Raw genomic sequence first — 8,173 nt, 5'->3', positions numbered from 1 at the left:
CGGGGGCTCGGACCCCGGCTGCAGCCGGCACCGGAAACGCGCTGCGGTCGGTGAGACCCACAGGAAGTGTGTAACGACACCCGAGGAGCGCACCGAGCCGGTCCCCGTCGCCGGGTCGTGCGTGGAGCCCTTTCGGGGCTGCTGCCCCGCAAGCTCACACTGCAGCCTCAGTGCGGGGAGCAGGCGGAACCTAAGGCGTTCCCGAGGTGTGCGACACCTGTTCCCAAGCTCTTCGTAGACTCTGCAGCCAGGGACGTGGCGGGAGGCCCGCGACCGTTCAGTCCACAGCAGCTGTTGAGCCTTGGAGGTATCCCAACGCCCCTCCGCATCACACACCTGCCACCCGCATAGTACATCCAGCCACAGCCATTGCTGCCGTGTGGAAGTGGCCTGACATCCCACCGCATCACGCACACCTGTAAATTGAAGTTCCCAGGGGGAAAAAAGAAAAACAAAAAACGCACCAGTGTTAAAGATTCTACAAGGCTAAATGCTTGAACTTCGTGATTATGGAGTTAAAATGGTGTAGAGGCAAATTAACTTGCGCTATTTTTAGTTCCTTTGAAAGCCATTCATTGGCCACCCCTGTCAGACTTAGCATCCGTGTGCCTAATAAAAATCTTTAAAATGCTAAGAATGTCATCAGATAAGCACCTAAATAAAACCTGTTAAGTTTGGCCCACTTTGCTGCAATCCACTTACCTGTGGTCCCCTACCAGTGTATTTAGTAAATGCTTTATGACTTTGTCTGCAACTAATAAAATCTCATCTAACCATTTCCACAGTGGGACATTTCTTTCAGGGCAATCTGGATCCGTGTTCCCAGGGCATGAGCACTCAGATTTGGCTCAGGAATAGACGGATTATCCCTTAGTCCTTATTTTAAGGTAAGAGCTCAGTTTTTGCAACTTCACACCCACCCCACCAAGGGAGTGGGGCTGTTTAAACACTTAAAACTCTCTCAGACTAGTGTTCTCTGACACCAGGGTGAAGACTACCCTACACAGCATGGCATTATAGAGGCAAGGCTGCACCTTTAACAAACACTTCCATAGCACAAACCAGTTGCCCAGGTTTGTGCCAAGTGCTTAGTTATTCATTTTGTCCTAGGAACTCTTTGAAGTAGATGCTATTAGTCTTCTTTTAGTTTTATTTTTATTGTGTTTTAGTTATGTTTATGTGTGTGTGAGTAGGTATGTTCGTGTGAGTGCCCCTGGAGTTGGAATTATAGGCAATTGTGAACTGCCCCACATGGGTGCTGGGAACCAAACTTGGGTCCTCTGCAAGAACAGTATGCACTCTTAACCACTGAGCCATCTTATGGAACCAACATTTTCATCTTATGGAACATTTTTAGATACAGACCCAGAAGTGAGATTTCAGTTCATACAATGATTCTATTTTTAGTTTTTGGAAATTGAGGCCAGAAGTAAGAGATCTGCTTAATAAGGTTACAGAGATACTTGGTGAAGGAATGCAGATTCATCCAAAACAGTCTACCTCCAGAGTCCATGCTTTTTAAAAAAAAAAAAAAAAAATTATTTTTATTTTTTTATGTGTTTGTTTTGCCTGCATGTGTGCAAGTGCACCCATGTTGTGCAAGCCCACAGAGGTCAGAAGAGGGCGTCGATCCCCTGGCACTGGAGTTACAGATGGTTGTTAGCTGCCATGTGCTGGGAATCAAACCTGGGTCCTCTGGAAGAGCATCTTAACATCTCTCCAACCGCGAGAGTCCATGCTCTTTTTTTTTTATTTTGAGACAGGGTTTCCCTGTAGCTCCAGCTGTAGACCGGCTGGCCTTGAACTCACAGAGCTCCACCCGCCTCTACCAAGGGCTGGGATTAAAGGCATATGCCACCATGCCCAGCTTGAGAGTCTATGCTCTTAACTCCTCTTCTCACAGCACTGAGCAGCTCCAGAGCATTAATAATGGTAACAATCATATTGAGAGCATATTTGATTAGCCTTATATACTACCCACATCTGACCTCACCTTGTCTGTAGCACGAAACTTCAGTCCTTATAACCTTTGAGGTACATGTGAAAAGAAAATTTGCCAAAGCTGTAAACAAAAGATCAGAGTCATCTCAAACCTGGGCAGCAAACTTCCATTGCCACCTAAGTCAGTTTTCTCCTGTGTGGCAGCCTCCACCAGTACCTCACAATCTTAAGCTGATTCAGGTTTTTGGGTTTTTTTTTAGTATTTTATTATTTTTTTAATGTGTATGCATGTATTGCCTGCCTGTATGTAAGTGCACTCCTGTCGTGCAATGCCTGCGGCGGACAGACAAGACTGTCAGATCCCCTGGAACTGGAGTTACGGACAGTTTGTTAGCTGCCATGTGGGTGCTGGGATTCAAACCCGGTTCTTCTGCAAGAACAGTGTTCTTAACTGCTGAGCCATCTCTCCAGCCCTGTTGTTTGTTTGTTTTGTTTTGTTTTTTGAGACCTTCTCCCTACAGCCCCATCTGGCCTGGAATTTTCTATGTAGACCAGGCTGGCCTTGATCTCGTAGAGATCTGCCTGCCTCTGCCTTCCAAGTGCTGGAATTAAAGATGTGCACTACCATGCCCAGCTCAGGTTGCTATTTTTAACACCTTCCACTATCAACACTCTTTCGATCTAAATTTTAAAATTTGTGTAAACATTTTTGACACAGCAATGTCTGTATGAAGCAAAACTTTTCACATAGTTGCTACATATTCCAAAGATGTGCTCCTGTGGAGAAATTGGAAGCCTTGTACGTTACTGATGGGAATATAAGAAGGTGCAACTACCATGCAAAACAGAATAGCAGGTCCTCAAACAACTAAAGGTTAACTTGTATGACTAAGTAATTTCACTTCTGGATATATATCCCAAAGACAAGGTCTTAAAGAGGTGTGTCACACAACATCCCGAGATGTGGTTGCAGCCTAGATAGATATCCATTGACCAATGGGTAAAGAAAATATGAATAGTATTCAGCTTTAGAAATCATGGCACATGCTACAACATGAATGTACCTCAAGTGAAATAGGTCTGTAACAAAAGGACAGATACTGAATGATTCCATGTATGCAATAACTAGCATCATCAAAATCATGGGGGAAAAGGTGAAATGGGCGTTGAGAAGATCTACTAACCAGTGTATCCAATTTTTGGACATTACAACAATGGATCATCTACAAAGTTCATACTCAAGAACTACACAATTAAGTACAAATAAATAAATAAATCTCATAATGAGCCCTAGTGGGTAAAGACACTCACCAGCAAGCCTGACAACCCTGATAGTCCCTGGAACGAACATAGTGAAAGGAGAGAACCAATTCCTACAAGTTGTCCTCTGATCTCCATGTGTGCACTGTGGCACACACACACACACCCCAATACAAAATAAAAGAATGAAAAATAAAAAATCAGCAGACCTGAGTTCCCAGCACCCATGTTGGGTGGTTCACAACTACCTCTAACTCCAGCTCCAAGTTATCCAATTCCCCATTCCAGGCTCCACAGGCACCTGCAAACGTGCTGCGTATACTCACATACACATTCACATTCTTTAAAAACCTTTAAATCTCAATGTTTTAAGTAAGTGCCCAGCTTTTTGGGCTGTATTCATAGCTATGTAGGGCTGTGTGTGGCCCACAGGCCACAGTCTGAACACCTCTGCCAGCAGTGGCATTAAGAGTCAAACTGATCTCCAGTATAGAATAGATGCAGGAGGCTAAATTTTATATTATTCTACTCTTGCCACAATTATATATGTGTGTGTATGTATGTGTATATATAGATATATAATTCCAGCTCTTATATTTCTATCATGATGAACCTTTTTTTTTTTTTTTTTTTTGTCTTTTTGAAACAGGGTCTCCTTGTAGCCCCAGCTGACTTGGAACTCCTATGTAGACCAGGCTGGCTTTAAACTCACAAAGATCCACCTGCCTCTGCCTCCCAAGTGCTGGGATTAAAGGCGTGCGCCACCACGCCCAGCCATGATGAACCTTTTAAGTGGTGCATACACAAGCCCAGCTAAAATGAGGTACCTTAATGTGTTTTTCTAATAAAAACACCCTGTATGTCAGTTCCCCCAAAGCATTTGTGGACTCCTAACCTATAAAACAAGGGACAAGAAACCAAGCACTGAAGCAGAAACAGCTGCTAAAATAAAAGTTTTTAAATCTGAAATAGAAATCTTTGACTTTCTCATGGTGCTGGAATTATTACTAATTGGAAGGAGGGTGGTCCTGGTTAAATACCGAAGTCTCAACTGAAACATTTCAAGAACACCACTGAGCACAAAAGCAAATCAAAAATAGACCTGCCAATGCCTACTACTCAGCCTTCAACTATGTCAGTCCCTGGTTGAATGAAGATGAATTTCCAATAGTCTGCCTGCCCCCCCCCCAAAAAAAACCTTTGGTAGAGGAGTTTTATAACTTGTCCTACATCTGACATTCCATCAAAAATTACCAACTATTGGGGCTGGAGAGATGGCTCAGAGATTAAGAGCACTGACTGCTCTTGCAGAGGACCTGGGTTCGATTCCCAGTACCCATATGGCAGCTACGAACTGTCCCTTAACTCCAGTTCCAGGGGAATCCGAAGCCCTCTTCTTACCTCTGTGGCATTGCATGACACGGGGGCACTCACATACATGCAGGCAATACACTCATACACATAAAATAAAAATATATATATTTTTAATTACCAACGGTGGAGAGCAATAGTGGAAGATGCCTGATACTGACATATGGCCTCCACGTGTGCACACACCTGAGAGCACACACACACACACACGCACACACGAGGCCAGGCCAGCTGAGGCTACAGGGAGTCCCTGTCTCAAAAAGACCAAAAAAAAAAAAAAAAAAAAAAAAATTCCAAAAAAAAAAAAAAAAAAAAAAAAACTAAAAAAAAAAAAAAAAAAAAAAAAAAAACCAGAATGAAAAAAGTACAGTACCAACAGGCACACATGGTCCAGATAGCCTAGTATTAGATATACTCTTTAGAATAGCTATAATTAATACGTCCGGGAACATAAGTAACAATACAGTCATCAGGGAAATGTAAATCAAAACTACAAGATAGTATATATCCACTAAGATGACTACAATATAATTAAAGGTGTGATGATAATGTGGAATATCAGAATTCTAATTCGCTGCTATTGGGATTGCAAGTATAGTGTGCACTTTGTAAAACACTGGCACTTCTGCAAACGGTTAAATGAAATTACCATACAACCCAGCACAACTTCTAGGTATATAACCAAGAAAAATAAAAATGTCAGTCCAAGTATTTTACATGCATAGTCACAGGCAACATTACTCATAATAGTCAAAAAATGGAAGAACCCAAATGTCGAATTTTTGAAGGTAACTGTGGTATAACCATTCAAAAAAATATGTATTAGTTGACAATAAAAAAAAAAAAACAGTAGTTAACAATAGAAATGTAGTACTTGTAATTCTGTTACGGGCTTTGTTTTGTTTTGTTTTTTTTCCTTGCTTTATTAAGAGGTAGGGCCTTGTCATTGCCCAGGCTGACCCCAAACTCCTGGGCTCAAGTTATCCTCATATTACCACTGCACCAGACTATTGTTAACAATTTCCTTCTCATTTGGAGTTAAGATCTTTTTTTTGAGACAGGGTCTCCCTGTAGCCCAGCTGTCCTGGAACTCACTATGTAGACCAGGCTGGCCTTGAACTCACAGAGATCTACCTGCCTCTGCCTCCCGGGTGCTGGGATTAAAGGCGTGCGCCACCACGCCTGGCTGGAGTTAAGATCTTTTCATAAAGAGTTTCTAGAAAGCCCTGATGGGGAAAGTTAGATTCAGGTGTGTCAATCAGATTAGATACGGTGTACAACCAAATATAATAAAACACAAATTTATTATTCTCAGATCTCAAGAAGGTTAGAAGTGCTAACAAGAAGTGTGAGACTAGGAAGAGGTAGAAAGGAAGGAAATCTTTGGTATTGTGTGTTTATTAAGGTACATGGGGATATGTTAGACTTTCATGAGGGGTTATGAGTTGGATGGCTTAAAGAAAACACTAGCAAAAGTGAATTATTTTTCCCAAAACACTATTAAAAATGGTGTCAATGATCAGGTTTTTATCATGGTCAGTAGCTACTGAATATGTTGGGTTTTAGCCACTGAGGTGAAAAATAAGTCATAAGAAATAAGTGGACTGTATCACAAACCACCACCATGGTAGACAAGTTTTGAGTGGGTCAAAAGGGACAGTACAGCAGGGTTCCAAATAACTTATATGTTAGGTTCCAAAATGGATGTCAAAGCAGCAACTCAAACCAGTTAATAACATTGATACAATACTATGGCATGGATAAACTTTGAAAACATTAAGCTAAAAGAAGCCAGTCACAAAAGACCATATGTGATTCTATTTAGATATGTCCAGAACAGACAAATCAATAGCAAGAGAAAGGGGATTTGTTGTGGCCTACAACTGAAAGCTTTTTCTGATGTATACCATCTGCTGAAGTGTACAGTGTCCTTTTGGAATGATAAAATGTTCTCACTGGGACCTGAAAGATGGCACAGTACGTAAAGGTACTTACCTCCAAGCCTGACAACCTGAGTTCAATCCCCAGGACCCACATGGTAGGAGAGAACCCAATTCCCACAAGTGGTCCTCTGACCTCCACACACACACACTGGCATATGTGCCCCACCTCCATACATACACAAAGAAAGGAAAGGAAATGGATAGAGATGGCTTAGCAGTTAAGAGCACTTAACTGCTGTTACAGAAGACCCAGGTTTTGTTCCCGGCACCCACACTGCATAGCTCACAACTACCTGTAACTTCAACTCCAGGAGGACCCTGCACCTCTGGCCTCCATGAACCCCTATACTCATGCACATACCCACACAGAGAAACATAGATACAGATGATTAAAAATAATTTTAAAACTTTAAAAAAAAGGTAATGCCAGGCATGGTGGCGCACACATTTAATCCCAGCACTCAGGAGGCAGAGGCAGGCGGATCTCTGTGAGTTCAAGGCCAACGTGGTCTACATAGTGAGTTCCAGGACAGCTGGGACTACAGGAAGACCCTGTCTCAAAAAGACCAAAAAAAAAAAGTAATATTTTAATGTTCTAATTGCTTTTAATAATGGCTCCTCAACTCTGGAAAAAATGTGTTTTATACATTTAATGAGTGAATTATTTGGTGATTTATATATTAAACTGATTTTGTATGTTTTTGAGACAAGACTTACTGTGTTACTCACACTGGGTTATCCATTCTTACCATTAGTATTCATTGTTCTATCTAGTAGTGTAATACAACAAAAAGAAGAAAAGAAATAAAAGGCACACAGAATTGGAAAAAGGAGATAAAATCATCTTTATTTGCAGAAAACATGATCTAAAGAATTTATAAAAAAGAAGCGTAGATTTAACAACTACAGGGCATAAGGTTTAATTATATTTCTGTATATTAGCAAAGATCACTTGAATACTTAAATGTAGCCAGAGATGGTGACTCAAGTTTGTAATCCTAGCACTGGGAACTTTTCCTAAATTTAAGGCCAAACTGGGCTACCATGTCTGAAAAAAAAAAGAAAAAGAAGCTGAAATTTAAAAACATATCCAAAATAGCCTGGTGTTGTAGCACACACCTTTAATCCCAGCACTCAGAAGATAGAATCAGGCAGATCTCTGAGTTCCAGGCCAGCCTGGCCTACATAGCAAGTTCCAGGTCAGCCAGGGCTAGTGAAACCCCATCTTAAAAAAAGCATCTAGCCAGGCATGGTGGCACACGCCTTTAATCCCAGCACTCAGGAGGCAGAGGCAGGCGGATCTCTGTAAATTCAAGGCCAGTCTGGTCTACATAGTGCGTTCCAGGACAGCTGGGGCTGCATAGAGACCCTGTCTCAGAAAGACCAAAAAAAAAAAAATCTAAGTTAATGTTTACAGTAAGTTAAACAAATTTTACCTGTAAGTATTATGTACTGAAAACTATAAAACACTTCTTGGCAAAACAAAATTCCTATTTTTAAAAGGGGGGGGGCAGGAGAGATAAGAGCGATTACAATCCCTCACCCAACTGTCTTTAGTGAACATAAACTAGCTCCATTTTACATGAAAAGTCCTGTAAAGAGCTGACTTTACTGCTTGATCCTGATTGGTTCATGATATGTATTTTTTCCGCAAGAAG

This window comes from Nannospalax galili, unplaced genomic scaffold (assembly GCF_000622305.1).
Source record: "Nannospalax galili isolate Female #2095 unplaced genomic scaffold, S.galili_v1.0 scaffold1255, whole genome shotgun sequence".
Lineage (NCBI taxonomy): Eukaryota > Metazoa > Chordata > Mammalia > Rodentia > Spalacidae > Nannospalax > Nannospalax galili.
Note: the sequence above shows the minus strand (reverse complement) of the source record.